The sequence below is a fragment of the Loxodonta africana genome, chromosome 22 (assembly GCF_030014295.1).
Source record: "Loxodonta africana isolate mLoxAfr1 chromosome 22, mLoxAfr1.hap2, whole genome shotgun sequence".
Lineage (NCBI taxonomy): Eukaryota > Metazoa > Chordata > Mammalia > Proboscidea > Elephantidae > Loxodonta > Loxodonta africana.
The window spans coordinates 14,838,504-14,854,756 of record NC_087363.1 but is presented as its reverse complement, the minus strand read 5'-3'; the positions used below and the strand labels follow the sequence as shown (position 1 = coordinate 14,854,756).

The 16,253-nt window shown below is 38.6% G+C and overlaps 1 protein-coding gene and 1 pseudogene across 32 annotated transcripts in view; one reads left to right on the top strand and one right to left on the bottom strand.

The window, feature by feature from the left end:
* The window catches only part of SLMAP (sarcolemma associated protein), a 159,762-nt gene that overhangs the window by 45,446 nt on the left and 98,063 nt on the right, over positions 1 to 16,253 (top strand). The gene's annotated exons all lie outside the window — the stretch shown is intronic.
* LOC135228506 (pyruvate dehydrogenase E1 component subunit alpha, somatic form, mitochondrial-like) lies at positions 3,367 to 9,164 on the bottom strand (annotated as a pseudogene).

The following is a 16,253-nucleotide window of genomic DNA, read 5'->3' as shown; positions in this document are numbered from 1 at the left end:
TTTCATGTATTTATTGTCCGTGCATTACTTTTTTTAGAGAAATGTCTTCTCACATCCTTTGTTCATTTTTTAAATTGAGTTGTCTTTTGTTGAGTTCTAAGAGTTCTTTATATATTCTGGATGTGATTGAGTTTTTTTGAGTTAATTTCATTATCAGTTAAATGATTTGCAAGTATTTTTTTTCCCATTCTATGGATTGTCTTTTTACTTTCTTGATGGTGTCCTTTGAAGTGCAAAATTTTTTAATTTTAATGATGTCCAACTTACTTATTTTTGTTTTGTTACCTTTGGTCTTTGGTATCATATCTAAGAAGCCATTGCCTAATCTAAGGACATGAAGATTTAGTTTTAACCATTTTTGATTACTCTCTTACTTGGCTTTCCCATTAATACTTAAAATACCCACCAGTATAACTATCAGAAGCTTTATGGGAAAAGTTTATTAAATGTTCTACTTTTTTAAAAAATCAGGATAGTAGTTCTCAGACTTGAGTCTCCTGGGATGCTTACTGGAACACAGGTTGCTAGGCCCTACCTCAGACATGTTCAACCAGCATTTCTGGTTGTGGGCCCAGGAAGCTTTTTTCTTATGAGCAAATGCTTCAGGTGATTCTAATGCAGATGGCCTTTAGGTCACTCTTTTCCTATGTAGCTAACAACAACAACAATCAAAAAAAAAAAGTGTTCTGCGAAATTGAGAATATAATAAAGCTAATTTTGAACAAGTTTTTTGTTGTTAGAAAAAAGAGGTAAACACTTCAGCAGTGATTTATTCCTCCCTTTTAAAACTGGTCTTTTTTGACCTGTTTATTATGCCCATTTCCATCATGACCTCTTTACTGTGGCAAGAATTTGGAAAATAGTGTAAAAAGAAAAAAATAAGAATAGCCTCACCCAGCTATATTTCTTCTGTCTTTTGCTTCCTTTACACACGCGTGTGCGCACATGCACACCCCTCCAAGTGTAACACACTTTCAGATGATTTTTGTACATTTGAAGTAAACTTCTAGGGAACTTGGCATCATGGGATTAAATTATGAGTTGGAATGGACTCAATGGCAGCGTGTTTGGTCTGGTTTGGTTAGCATAGTGATTAAAAGCATAGATCCTGTACCCCACCACCTGGGAGTCAATGTTGGCTTCACTTTATAGCTGTATGATGTTGAGCAAATCACTTGTACTCTCTGGGTGTTTATTTCCTCCTTCAAAGGTTGTTGCAAAGGTTAAATACCTAATATTTGTGAAGCACTTAGAACAGTTTTGGCAATAGTAAGCACCATGTAAGTGTTAGCTATTATACCCTTTAACTTAGTAGTGTCGTTTCTATGACTAAATATAAGAACGTAATCAGAGATGTTGCATAAAGGTGTGTGTAACAATTTCATCACAGATTAATTGCAAATAATGTGTCATATATTCAGTAGAGCTGTGGTTAAATAGATAAAATTTATGGAATGTCATATAGATATTAATCTGATAGGCCAGTGGTTAAGAGCTTGGCTGCTAACCAAAAGGTCAGCAGTTCGAATCCACCAGGTACTCATTGGAAACTGTATGGGGCAGTTCTACTCTGTCCTGTGGGGTTGCTATTAGTCGGAATCGACTGGACGGCAACGGGTTTGTTTTTTTTCCCCCAGCTTTGCTTACTTGTTTTGTGTTCTTGTGTTAGCAGCTTCTCTGAGGCCCTCAGTTATCTCACGAATGACGGTATTTTATATAACTTTTTGGCACTAAAAATCTCATACTTAATTTTGTACAGTCTTTTTTCGTTCTTTGTTCTGAAGCTAATTTAGGTGCAGTTTAATCTTTCTGTAATTAAGTTGCATGGGCTGGTAGGTTGTACCTAGTTTTCTTCATCTGATGTTTGAATTTTAAAGTTAGAAAATGGCATAAAGCTCAAGGGAATCTTACAGCTCAATTGACTAGTCTGTTCCAGGCAAAGCTAACATTATAGCATAAACTCAGCTAGAAATTGGTATAGTGTGACCTCTGGTGTAGCTCAGTTGGTGCACAGATGTTACTGAATTTAACCTCAGAGAAAGTATGTGTCCAAATGCTGTTAAAAGATAAATCTGAGTATGTGAAAATTACTTCTAAAATTGGCAAGCACGTTGAAATTCATTTTTGGAACCCTGTACAAAGACTGCAGAAATAGATGCGTTTCATAATATTATATCATTTTCTTTCACTGACTATATGAGCAACTTAATTAAGTTTTCAGTGAATAATGACTCAGCTGTTGCGTTGCTTTGGAAATTTTTGTCTGTGAGCAAGTCACTCTGTGGTACAGCAGTTTATAGTGACAGTCATAATGAAGAAGATTATATTTTCCCTGCTTGTGGTAGGAATAAAAATTATGTTTTAATACGTTTACTTTTAAATCTTCAGAAGCTCTGTCCTTCTCTGCATGGTGTAGCGATAGCAGGCAGCCCCACTATAGGGGTCATTAGTTCTGTATTAAAAAATAAATTAGTAAAGCAACATTGCCAGGAAGCAAAAGCTAAGGGATGCAATATGCTACTTGTCACAGATATTAGAGGATATCTTCCTCCAATTATAAAAACTTTTCATTGATAAAACATACCTGGCTAACCCCCGTAACAGGAAGGACGTGGTAGTGTCTTCTGACTTGACAGTTAGGTAAAACCAACCCAAGACAGCTTTGTGACACATTGACAAGGGAAGAGAGAACCCTACTTGCTTGAGGAATCAGATTTTTATTTTAGGAATTGTTTGTGTAAGTATAAACGTGAGAGAATTCCTACTCTACATAACAAACATTTTATCCTGTTTTCCCAGGGATTTAATTCAGTACCTCCAAATTCCCCACATGTGTACTTTTTGTATCTTCTGCTACTTGATTCCTATTAATCACATAGTGTTTATATTTCTCCCTACAGTTTATTTGTTGGAATGTAAGAATTTAGTTGGAGTTTTCCTTTAAACGTCTTGAGCTGTCTTTTTGTTTTAGTTAAAGATTTCCACTTTATATATATATGAGACTGGTAACATGTTTGCTTCTGTGGAGGGGAATTGGGTAGCCTTGGGACATTGGGAAGGAGATATACTTTTCACTGCACCACTGGACCTTTGGAACCCATTAAATTTTTTTCAACTTTTTTTTACTTTATAGCATAGCATAAACACATTCACAGACATTTTTTGTTTGTTTTATAAGGTTTAGTCCTCCTTAACGAAGCTAAGAACACAAATTGTTTCTTAAAATTGACTCCAGATGTTCCGTTGAAGACATTGTTATAGATTAAATTGTGTCCCACCAACATATGTGTTGGAATCCTAACTCTTAGACCTGTCATGTTAATCAGTATAGGGTATATCTTACACCAACCAGTTTTGAGACGTAAGAGCGATTAGGCACAGAAGAAAGTAAGCAGGAATGGGAGAAACGTGGATGCCATGTGGAGATTTCCAAGGCTCCAAGAACTGCTAGAGAAGCCTAGAGAAGGAGGACTAAGAGAGCCTTCCCCTAGAGCTGATGCCCTGAATTTAGACTTTTAGCCTTCTAAACTATGAGAAGATAAATTTGTCTATTAAAGCCACTTACTTTTGGTATTTCTATTATAGCAGCACTAAGAAACTAAGACAGCCATAATAATAAATGTACAGTTTTCCTTTAAATGATCAACTTGATCCACTGATTGCATCATGAACTTCAAAACGTAGATCACTGCAGTAGATATGATGGCCTAGTTCTTCCAAAGGCAGCTCAGGATCAGTTGTAGAAAACTGGGCCACGTCTACACTTCAACATCAGTTTCCTTTCATTCGTCAGCACTGGCAAGGTTGCTGTTTACTGTTCTGTCTTTGAGAAACATAATAGGGTCACTCTTAATTTTATGTCTTGAACTTCTTGTGTATGATTACTGATCCCAGGATCTGTGTCCATGATAATGGTTAGTCTGCAGCTCAATCAGTGTGAGCCCCTTTCCAGAACTACTATAGGCAGCTGCAAACCTTGTTGCCTCCTGGGCATACAAAGCATTCATTCCGTCTACTCTTAGTCCAGGAATAAAATTGCCTCTCTTGTAATCAGTGCTGGTTGCTGCTCTCTCAGCAGATGTCCCCATTCCATAGCAGTTATTCTCACAGATGAAAATAAAAGGTAATTTTCACAAAGCTGCCATATTACAAGCTTCAGCTGTCTGACCCTGGTTAGCAATGCCATCATTGTATAAAGTCAAGCAGACCTCATCTCTTCCATTATGCTTACAGGTCAGAGCAATACCAGTTCCCGGGGGCCCCTGAGTTCCAACAACATCTTTGCTTCCGTGGAAGTTCTTGGCATACTTATGCATCTATCCTTTAGTACAATCTCTTCTTCATGTCTTGTGAGCTATGTAAGACTTTCTGGAACAGAAAGTCTACAAGCAAAGCTAAAGCCATGAGCCTGCCAGGCTGTGATGTGATGATCCATGGGAGTTGAAGCATCAAGGCCCACAAAACAAACTTCCTGATCGTCACACATGGGACAGAAACCGTAAATAATTTTCTGTTTATGCAGCTGATCTGCCTTTACTTCCGTTAGGCGAACAGCCTTCATCACCCTGTAGTATTTGAGACCATCCTTCTTGGCGAGCACCGTTGTGAGGCTAGACCCTCTTCTAACCACTGAAGATCGCATTTCTTATTTCAAATGTAACATCATTTGCAGAGTTATAAGATGCTACCAGCACTCTGCTAGCTGCCTTCTGGGCAGTACCTGGTTACACACAGGTGGTGGTGGCCGTGACTCCTAAATGCCCAAACAGCCAGTCCCTGGCATCCTCTGGTCCCCTTCAAGTGCAGCTGTGACCGGATGGAGATGACAGTGTGTGCTGCGCTGTGGGCCCACAGACGTTTTTTTCAGGCTGCATGATATATTCATGGGTGGACTGTCATTTCCTTAATCTTCTTTCTATTGTTGAATATTTGCATAGTTTCCATTTTTTAGACTATTATAAATTGTGTTTTGCTGAATATCTTCCTGCATAAATCTTTATCTATATTTCTGATTACTCCCTTAGGCTGAATTCTCACGAGTGGATCAGAGGGCACTTTTTTAAAACACCCTTGGTACACATTGCCAAACTCCTCTCTGGACAGGATATGCCCATTTAGACACCCATCACCAGCTTGTGAAAATCTTTCTTGTGGCACCCTTGCAAGCACTAAATATTTATTATTTAAAACACTTTTTGCTACTTTTTAAAGAAACAAACAAAATTCCTTAACTTTTTATATTTCAAGGTTATTTAATATGTTTAAATGTTTGTGTATATTATATACTGTTGTTTTTCTCCTTCCTCTGTTCATTGGATTTTTAAAAATGACTTTATTGAGGCATAATTTTACATTCCATAAAATTCACCAGTTATTAAGTTGTGTTTATTTGAAATCAATGATTTTATAGTAAATTTTATACAAATTTGCAACCATCACTACAATCCAGCTGTAATACATTTCCTCCATCACCCCCCCCCCCCCATATTTCCTTGTACTCATTTGCAGTCAGTTTTCACGTCTACTCCTAACCTCAGGCAATCACTGATCTGCTTTCCGTCTCTGTAGATTTGTATTTTCCAGAAATTTCAAGTAAATGGAATCGTACAATATGTAGTCTTTAGTTTTGTGCAGCTTCTTTCACTGAGCATCATGTTTTTGAGGTTCATCCATGTTGTAGAACATATCAGTAGTTCATTTTTACTGGTGATATACCATATTTTGTCTATCTAGTCAGTGGTTGATGGCCATTTGAATTGCTTCCAGTTTTTAGTTACTATCATCAATGCTAATATGGGCGTTTTTGTTCAAGTTTTGTGTCTTTCATTTCCTTTGGGTAGATACCTGATAGCACTATGCTTGAGAGAAAAACATAAAATTAAATGATGTATGAGGTTAAAGTGGAATGGCTGGAGCAAAGAAGTAAAACGTTCTACATACAGCATGACTGAGTGATCATGGAAACCACCTCAGGATTTAGTGATAAATGAGCAACTCCTAGAGCCTAAAACTGAGTCTGTGCAAACATTGGACACTCTGGCTCCCTGGGAAATGACAGAAAGGGAAGTGGGGCGTTATTCGCATTCGTTGTGACAGAAACATTGTGACAGAGAAATGAATAAATATAACACATAAAGAACCCTTTCCAACATAAAAGGAAACGTCAAGATTATTATAGATAGACAGGCCAGTGTATCAAGCAGTCAGTTCATTCATAATGAACGTGTGTAATAAATAGACATTCATTTTTGCTTGTAACCACAGAAATAAATATTTTACAAATTGGCTATTACATTAAACTAGCAAAATCAAAAATATCCAGTGGCAGAAAGGTTGTGATAGTGGCATTAGCATTGTATGTTGCTCTAGTCTGTATGTGAAGCAGCGTGACAAAGCCTGCCCAATCCTTGGAGCAGTGAGATTCTGAAGTAACTTTCATTTTGGTTTCCTTGAATGTAATTAAAATGTTTTCATAGTAAATTGTTAAAGGACAGAATGAACCAAAAGGTAAGCCAACAGCTGCAGATTTTTCCCTTGTGCTGAAGTTGGGCCTGGTCATGCCTTCCTCTCTGTTCCTTGTCTCCATGACTCCCGCAAACTCTGGAGGCCCTAACCCAGCGCAGCTTTTATTCTTTCTGGCCCAGAGAGCTGCATGTTTGCTCTGCTATGGTCTGAACTCTGCCTTTCAAGCCTTGGCTAAATCCTGGCTCCTGTTGTTCTTTAATCCAGTGACTCACAACTTGGGAGCTCCCCCCACTGTATCCCCAGTAAGATTTCCTGTTCCAAGTAAATAATTCCGCCATGTCCTTTCTCCTCTTTACTGATTTCAGTCTAGGTGGTTATCTGAAAGTATGCTTCCTGTTGAATTTTTTAAAAGTTCTTTGTGGAGTTCTCCTGTATGGGTGGGTCCAAACACTTACGAGTCACTGTCAGTGCAGTACAGTACAGTACAGTACAGTACCTTCATCCAAGAGTAAGTGATTTTACATTTGACAAATTGTTTGCCAAAAACTCAGTGATAAAATAGAGCTAAAAGCAAGAAATGGAAAATGATTCTTCCTTTGTTGATTTCCCTCTGTATCTTTCAAGTTATCAAAGATTTTTTTCCTTTTTTGCTATATTTTTATTTTATTGAAATTATTTTTTTGCCTAATTGCTAGCATTATAGGTTTCTATATCATTCATCCACCATAAGGATGTTATAAGAACCACTTTCTCTTGGTTCTCATACTTTACTAGCTGTTAGATTTTTATACTTTTAGTATTTGAGTTTACTTGAGGTCATAGGTAAAGTAACATGTAACAAAGAAGAAGTCAGAAAGTGTAATAAGTAAACATTTTGCTGTTTTTGTTATGCTTGACAATAATTTTTGGTTTATTTAAAAATATATTACCAAATTTCTTTGTGTAGAGCAACTATAAATAATCTATATGTAGTGATTTACCACCTGTTTGTCAGTTTGTTGTATTGCGGTGGCTTCCGTGATGCTATAACGCTGGAAGCTCTGCCACTGATATTTCAAATACCAGCAGGGCCATCCATGATGGACAGGTTTCAGCAGGGCATCTAGATTAAAACAAACTAGGGAGAAAGACCTGGTGATCTACTTCTGCAAATTAGCTAATGGAAACCCTATGGGTCAGAGGATATGGTCTGAGACTTCGAGTCACTTACTTTGCATGTGTCATTAGGTGGGAGCGATCACTGGAGAAGGACATCGTATTTGGTAAAGTGGAAGGCCAGTGAAGGCGAGAAAAACCCTCAATGAGATGGATTGACACACTGGCCACAACAGTGTAATCAAACATACCAATGATTATGAAGATGGTGCAAGACTGGGCAGCGTTTTGTTCTGTTACACGTCAGGCTGCCCTGAGTCAGAGCCAGCTCTATGGCGCTGACATCAGTAAGTCAGCACAGCGTCTCTTTTTACACTGTGGCGATATTAGCCCTTGGCTATTTCCCTGGCCTCTCGGGTGCTACTTTTCCTGATACCTTTCTGACTGTTTTACCAGAAATTCCTTCAAGCATTTCCTCTATTAATTTCTCCCCAAATGTTAATGTTTCTAAAAGTTCAGTTATTATTTTCCCTGTGTCATTTTTGGATCATTTCATATATTTCAATAATTTTAAAGACCACTCAGATGCTAATACTGCGCTTCAGATATGTATCTGGAGTCCTGAGATCTGTTTTCTACCCAACTGCCTGTTTACATTTACTCACTTTTATATCCTCTTAAAAAAACCAAACCCTTTGCTGTCAAGTTGACTCCAGCTTATAGTGACCCTATAAACCGTTGTTGTCGAACTGCCTACCTTTTGGTTAGCAGCCGTAGCTCTTAACTGCTGAGTCACCATGGCTCCAGTGACCCTGTAAATCCACTGCCATCGAGGTGATCCCGACTCATAGCGACTCTGTAGGACAGAGTAGAACTGCCCCATATGGTTCCCAGGGAGCCCCTGGTGGATTTGAACTGGTTAGTAGCCGTAGTTCTTAACCACTATGCCACCAGGTTTCCAGTGACCCTATACCAAAAAAAAAAAACACCAAACCCACTGCCGTTGACTCAATTCCGACTCATAGCGACCCTACAGGACAGGGTAGAACTGCCCCATAGAGTTTCCAAGGAGCATCTGGTGGATTTGAACTGCTGACCTTTTGGTTAGGAGCTGTAGTACTTAACCACTACACCACCAGGGTTTCTTTATAGGGACTCCTAAAAACAACATACCCAAAGCTGAAATTAATCATTTACTTAAAAAATAAATTGCTATTGAGTTAATTTCATCTCATGGTGACCCTACTATGTGTCAGAGTAGAACTATACTCTGTGGAGTTGTTAGTGGCTGTAATCTTACAGAAGTAGATCACCAGGCCTTTCTTCTGCACAACTGTAGATTTGAACCACTAGCCTCTTGGCCAGTAACCCAGTGCCGCTGAGTCGATTCCAACTCATAGCGACCCTATAGGACAGAGTAGAACAGCCCCATAGAGTTTCCGAGGAGCGCCTGGCGGATTGGTCAGTAGCTGAGTGTAAGCCATTTATGCCACCTGGGGACCTAATCATTCACTACCTTTCCCATACATCCAAGCACAGACAATAGCACTGTCATCTGCGTAGTAGCCCAAGCCAGACACTGCTGCCCTCAACACTGAGCACATAGGATCTGTTACTAACCCCCGTCACTACTTCTAACACTGTCCTAATTCAGTACCTTACTATTTCTTTATTTCAGCAGCCTCATAATTGGTTTCCCTGTCTCTAGTCTAGTATCTCTCAAACCCATTCCCTCCCTGAGTGAAAAGTTTGATCTCAGTAATTCCTGCCTAAACCCTGTGGTGCTAACTCCCCTATTCTCTATATGGTAAGGCTTGTACTGCTTGATATGTCTTGAAAGGCTTGGAAACCACTTACCTGCCTAGCCTCATCTGTTATTTTCAGTCGTGTCAGCCCTCCCCTACATCCCACTATGTTGTTTCTTACTTCTGTTTGCCCGTGCTGTTCCAGTTCTGTCCCTGTTCATTCTGGCTTACTCTTGGCCTACCTGGCCTCGGCATGGGACAATTCCTTCAGGAAGCTTCTAAATCATCAGGGTCGGGACAAGTGCCCTTCCTGTCTACTGCATCATTCTTGTTAGTATATAAAACAGTGTAGTTTTTCTCTTATTAAAAAAAAATTCTCTAGACCCCACTTTCCCTTCTACCTATTGCTCATTTCTTTGCTTCCCGTCAGAGCAGAACTCCTCCAAAGATTTGTCTATATGTATGGCCTCTCATTCCATTTTCTCTTGAAACCTTCCAGTCAGGCTATTATTTTCCACTACATTTATACTCTTCTTGTCAGAGTCACCAGTGGCTTCTGGGTTGCTATTTCTAGTGGTCAGTTGTTGGCCCTTATCTTCCTTGATCTATCAGCTTCATTTGACACAGTTGGTCTCTCCTCCTTTCTTGGAAGACGTCATTCACATGGCTTCCAGAACACACCACTTTCTCTTGGTTCTAATACTTCACTGGCATTCTTTCAAGTTTCTGTTGCTTGGTCTTCATCTCCCTGACCTCTAAACTTTGAACTGCTCCAGGGATTTGTCCTTGGACCTCTTTTCTGTCTGTGCTTGCTCCATTGGTGATCTCATCCTGTCTCATAACTTTAAAATTCTGTGTATATGCTGATAATACCAAATTTATATCTCAAGCCCAGACTTCTTCCCTGAACTCTAGGCTCATATATCCAACTGCCTTCTTGGCATTTCCACCTGGATGTGTAATCAGCCAAAAACTAGTTGCTGTCGAGTCGACTCCAACTCCTGGTGACACCTTGTGTGTACAGTAGAACTCTGCTCCGTAGGGTTTTCAGTGGCTGATTTTTCAGAAGTAGATCGTCAGGGCTTTCTCCCAAGGTGCTTCTGGGTGGACCCAAACCTACGTACAACCTTTCAGTTAGCAGCTCAGTGTGTTAACCCTTTGTACCACCCAGAGACTCCTGGGTGTCAAATAGATGCCTCAAATTTAACATGTCCAAAGTTGAACTCCTGACACCCACAACCCCCACTAAACACCCCCCCCCAAAAAAAATTCCCACCTGCAACCCTCCCACCTCACATGGAAGCAACTATATCCTTTGAAGATGCTTGGGCAAAAAAAAATTGGTATCATTTTTGACGCTTCTGCTTCATATTGTACATCTAATCTGTCTGGAAATCGTGCTATATGAATGTTAGCATTTTGTGTGTGTGCCATGGTATGGAAAATGTTGAGGTTATGCTTTTTCAGTTTTACAACACTGTTTTATTTAAAGGGCAGGGATCCTGGAGACCATAGTTACACCAAGTCCCTCAATTTGAATTACCCCCAGGTAAAGAAATCTGATGGGCTCTTGCAGCTGTTCCATTCAGACCTGAGTCCTGTAATCTGAAAGAACAAAGAATAATTGAGCTGTGAAAACCCTTAGGTATGTCTCAAAAGTTGGTGGTTTTATTCCTGAAGCATGTTCTGCATGTGTGCAAGGTGATGACCAGTTTACCAACCCTCTTGAATTTATTGAACCTTTTTCGCCTTTCATCTCCTTTGATGTTTTTTTCTGTCAGATTCTGTTTTTGTGTGTTTTTCCCTCAATGTGTAACTAAATTTGTCTCCCTGTTTTTGGGTTACTTGAGAATTTTGGAGTTAGGTGCTTGGTTGACCCTTCCCATACATACCCCCCTGTTTTTTAAAATGAAAAATTCAAATTGAATAGGAGGGGGTAATGAGAAAACCCCTACCCCTGTCCTACTAATAGTTTATAAGATGTCCCAAGTAGCATTTTGAGCTTTTAATAGAGCTAGCTATGGCCTTCCATGATTATTATCCCGTGGCTTGACTGGGCCCAGGTTTAGAAGTGGAATTATGACATCTGCTAAATATTGTTTGGCTTCGCTTATTAATAAGCTGATTCATACTGTTAAGGTATGGCCTGATAAGCTAAAATATATAATATGTTCCTAAATGTATTTACATATATGTGAGAACTAGGTAGTAATTTCCTTTTGATAAACTTTGGTTAGGGAATTCCCAGATCATATTACAGTGTTTCATAGTTTTCATAACTGGTTTTTAGTGTATGCTGTGAGACAAAACTGCTGCTTTCTTTCTGTGCACAGGTTGTGGTTGTTTTATAGTAATACTCGTGTAACGGGGCAGTGGCATACTATTTTTAACACCCGTAAGTGTTAGAGTTCAGCTGTTACAGATCTATTTATATCTCTTTCAGCTGTTCACTGTTTAAGTAATTAATTGGCAGAGAATTTCATTTTTTAAGAACCTTAACCAGTAAAGGAAAGTCTTGAATGAGCTTCCTGGCTGAGAAAAATCAAAGTGATTGTGTATTTACGCGTAGTCTGTGAGTTTAATAAGAATACCCTCCATTTATTGGACAGTTACTACCCAGTGCCATCGAGTCAGTTCTGACTCAGCAACAGTTACTGTGTACAAATAATGTGCTAATGGCTTTGCGTGCTTTACATCATTTAACCTTTACAACAAACGCTCAGAGGTAGGTGCTGATGTTACCCTCAGTTTAACTGTAACTACAGGGATGCCCAGAGATTAAGTAACTTGCCCAAGGTCAAACAGTAAGTTAGATGGTGATAGAACTGGGATTCAAACCTTTAAAGTATGCTGTGTGTATAGCATATGGCCATTTGGTTATAATACAGTTTGGTCTGTTGTTAACTGCTGTTGAATCAGCCCCCAGTGACTCATGGCGACCCCAAGCACAACAGCATTGAACTGTTGTGATCCATAGGGTTTTTTCATTGGCTCATTTTTGGAAGTAGGTCACCTAGCCTGTCTTAGTCTGGAAGCTCCACTGAAACCTGTTTAGCATCTACCTTTAATTTGCTAAAATAGCAACACAGAAGCTTCCACTGACATCTTGAGGTGCATTGGCTGGGAGCCTTCTACCTGTGTTGGATCAGAACTCCAGAACCTCGATTCCAGGGCATGGATTGTCTAGTCTATTGATTCTAAATTAAAAGAAAGAAAGTCATTCGTGACTTGTGCCAATAGGAACCTTCTCACTGGGAATGAGTGTTACAGATTGGGAAAGATGGGATTATAATGCTTGAAGTGTAGTTTAGAAATCACGGCTGCGAGTTACCTGCCTAAGAATAAAGCCGTGAGTCTCTGATTTAGTAAAGTGTTTAGTGAGAAATGTTACCTAAGAGAGAAATCTTCCTTTTTTAAGACATTTAAACTGAGCTTCAGAAAGAAAAGGAGGCCTTTAGCAAGAGAGGGTGGGTGGTTGGAAGCAAGGTGCTTTGCAGACCCAGGAACAAGCATAAGCAGACACACAGAAGCCTGAGTAATTTTAATTATCCCCATTTCTCTTTCAAAGTAGAGTATTATTATTTTTAAAGAATTCACCTGTGAAGGTGTAAATTGTCAAAGCCTTGAGGAGATAAATCTCTTGAAGAATTAGCTATTACTTAAAATGAAGAGACATGAGTAAAGATCAAGGTTTTTTAAACATTAAAATTATATGTCAACTGACCGGCTGTGGCTGAGGAATGGAGAAGGCCATCATGATCATTTCGACTATTTTTTAAAGCATTTACAAAGCTATGAGTGTTCTTTTTGGGGCTGATGTACCCTCTGCATCGTTTAACATTCCTGTTGAATTTGTCAAGAAATTGTTTTGTGTGTGGGCCTTTTTTTTTTCCCTAAAAAGATCTGGATTTCTTTGTTTTGCCAAAGTTGCCAATCTTTAATAGAAAAAAAATTTTTCTTGTTCCTTCCTTTCCCTTACCTCTTAGAAACTGTATAGATCAATGTCACCGGTCCCTTAGATGGAGCCCGTTGTGTGCATTATTAAATAGTATGTAAGGCTGCATCCTTTAAACCTAGTGAGTGACCTTGCTCTATATTCTCCACAAATGTGATGGTAATGACTTCCTTCTGTGGCAAACAAGGCTATTGTTCTATAGGTGAGGTTTTTTTTTTAACAGCGATAAAGAGTGGTGGCACAATTATTTTTATTTTGGTTCAGCTGATCTCAGGATGGTCTAAACTAATAACTTTGTAAGGAAAATAATGACTTACAAAGTGTAGTTATTGTGTATTTTAAATATCACAGTATCCCCTTGTTCTACCTCTCGTTTGCTAAAATACATGGCATTTGTATAAATGCATAATTATTACAAATATTGGAACTAAAATTTTGACATTCTTTGAGGTAATGGGAGACCTCTCGGGGCCTGGAAGATTGAATTTGGGATTTTAATTAATTTTTTTTTTTTTTTAATTAATACCAGTTACTGCAGTATGAGCCTCAAAGACAGTGTCTAATGGTTCTTATTGTGATTAACACACCGTGAGAGGGGAAAAATGATCAGAACTTGCTTGTCAACCCATCAGTTTTAAGATGTGGGAAATGGGTTAACCTCCTCCAAATTAGCGTTTGCTATAGGCTCCCAGCAGCCTCACCTCTCAGAACTCTGATGTTCTAATGATACTTTTATTTTGTATCTTGCTGAGATTTAGAAATCTCATTTACTTTGTCCTGAATTCTTAGAGAAGGATGGCCATAACTTGAGTACGTTTTAGAAAGATGTTAGTCATTTTAGTTGTGTTTAGTATGTCTTGTAATGTTCTGATTAATTTTTTTTATTTCTCCTTCTCACCATTTCTGCTTCTGTCCATCATAACCGTATCTCTGTTCCTATGTGGGGTGACAGAAATGCTTTTTCTTTCTCCTCTTTTTCTTGCGAGCAGACGCCACGAGAAATACTTATTGCACAGTGAATGTGTCTAGAATGTCGTTTGGAGGATGGAAAAAATCCTGGCACACTCATAACATTTGCAAGACCTTTAGGTGGTATACTGGCAAGTTGTTCTGGTTTACATGAGGGATTTCATTTTGGTGAAAACATTTTATTTCTATGTGCTTTCCTATAGCATATGAATTAAACTTTATATTTCCCTCTTAAGTAGCACAATTAAAAAATCCCAAGCTCTGAAATGTGTGGTGCTTTGCTAGCGAGGAAGCTAGGAAGATTATAAAAACAAATAAATTCCTATTGAACGTGTGTATACAGACCAAGTTTGTGTACTCTAAGAAATGACTGAATTGTTGGTGGCAAAAGTGAACAAGTCATGGATCTCCCTATTTCTAGTGACTCCCACTGCAATTTGTCCTACACACAGCTGATAGATCATCAGAGCTGTTAGAATGATCTCCCTAGAACAAATTTTTTCCAAATCCTTTAATAGTGGCTTTACTCGTCAGAAATCTCAACTCTAGTACAGTGTCTCAGAGCCTCTCTTACTGCTGCACTCCATCTTGCGTTTCCCCCACTTATTGTTTGATTTTTGTTACCCTCTGGAACTGGGCCTTAACTATAAATAAACGTACTGTAATACCTGTTCTTCCTCCTCCTCCTCCTCCCCCTTGCCTTTTCATTCAACTCATCACCCTCACTCGTAAATGCCTCCTCAGCAACTGATTGTTCTAACATTTCTCACCAGCCTTTCAGGATTCTGGTATTTCATTCATACTCTTAATTTATTCTCAGTTTAGGGTTGCTCTGCATACGATTTCCTGGATATGGGTGTGCACCCCTTTAATCACGTGAAGGTGTGACGTAATCATTGTCAGGAGCCAGGAACCTGTCCGTCTCCTTCATAGTTGTGTCCCCAGAGCTCAGCACGGTGAGGTTCTAGGGAGGGGCAGTGCCGCAGATTGCTCAGGATCGCATTTACTTAGCGTGTGATATTGGGAGAAACCCTTCTTACGGTTGTGACTCGTTAGTTAAGCTCAGAAGATTTGTGAGCATTTTGACGTAGTTTTTGTGTGTGTAGTCTTTTTGATGAAGAGAATTCTTTTGTATTTCTCTCTGAAAAGATACATAGAGCATAATGTTAGAAATGGAAAAATGCAAAACTGTTCCTTTCAAATTGTGAGAAACTTTTTTAACATGTCAAGTTTTGTGTTTAGTTTAAATGAAAAATCTTTAGATAGAACGCCAGGTAGAAAACTCAAATAGTAACTATGAAGAGTTTCCTAATCTGTAATTTTATTATTTATTCTTAAATTTATTAAAAAAAAATTAAATCATGTTTGTCACTACTCTTCAAAAATTTTCTTGTTGTAACACTTTTGGTATTTTTTTCATACCATACCATGTCAACCCAGTATTATAATTCTACATATTTATCAATTTATATTCTGTTAAAAGATTTGAAGTTGACGTAAGAAAATAGAAAACTTAACTAACCTTACATCTATTAAAGAAATTGGTTGCATAATTAAAAACCCACCCACTGCTGTCGAGTCAAATCCGACTCATAGTGACCCTATAGGACAGAATAGAACTGCCCAGTGGAGTTTCCAAGGAGCGCCTGGCAGATTCAAACTGCCAACCTTTTGGTTAGCATCTGTAACACTTAACCACTACGCCACGAGGGTTTCCGCATAATTAAAAGCCTTCCTATAAAGAAAACTTCAAGCTTTGATGGCGTCACTGCTGAATTCTATCAATATTTAAGGAAGACATTGTACAAATTCTAAACAAACTCTTTCAGAAAATAGAGGAGGAAACACTTTCCAAGTCATTTTATGAGGCCAGCGTTACCCAGATACCAAACAAGTTAAAGACATTACAAGAAAAGAAAAATACAGACCAATATTCATGAATATAGACATAAAAATTAACATAGTATTAATTAGCAAATTGAATTCAGCAATGTATTACAAGGATAGTATATCATGACTGTTGT